Source organism: Bison bison, unplaced genomic scaffold (genome assembly GCF_000754665.1).
Source record: "Bison bison bison isolate TAMUID 2011002044 unplaced genomic scaffold, Bison_UMD1.0 scf7180017864456, whole genome shotgun sequence".
NCBI lineage: Eukaryota > Metazoa > Chordata > Mammalia > Artiodactyla > Bovidae > Bison > Bison bison.
Window position 1 is genome coordinate 4,030,364 of NW_011495018.1, and position 712 is coordinate 4,031,075.

Here is a 712-nt window from a genome sequence, read left to right on the forward strand (position 1 = left end):
CAAGGGACTCTCAAGAGTCTTCTCCAACGCCACAGTTCAAAAGCATCAATTCTTCGGTGCTCAGCTTTCTTCACATTCCAACTCTCACATCCATACATGACCACTGGAAAAACCACAGCCTTGACTAGATGGACCTTTGTTGGCAAAGTAATATCTCTGCTTTTTAATATGCTATCTAGGTTGGTCATAACTTTCCTTCCAAGGAGCAAGTGTCTTAATTTCATGGCTGCAATCACCATCTGCAGTGATTTTGGAGCCCCCCAAAATAAAGTCTGACACCGTTTCCACTGTTTCCCCATCTATTTCCCATGAAGTGAAGGGGCCAGATGCCATGATCTTCGTTTTCTGAATGTTGAGCTTTAAGCCAACTTTTTCACTCTCCTCTTTTACTTTCATCAAGAGGCTTTTTATAGTTCCTCTTCACTTTCTGCCAGAAGGGTGGTGTCATCTGCATATCTGAGGTTATTGATATTTCTCCCGGCAAACTTGATTCCAGCTTGTGCTTCTTCCAGCCCACCGTTTCTCATGATGTACTCTGCATAGAAGTTAAATAAGCAGGGTGACAATATACAGCCTTGACATACTCCTTTTCCTATTTTGAATCAGTCTGTTCTTCCATGTCCAGTTCTAACTGTTGCTTCCTGACCTGCATATAGGTTTCTCAAGAGGCAGGTCAGGTGATCTGGTATTCCCATCTCTTTCAGAATTTTCC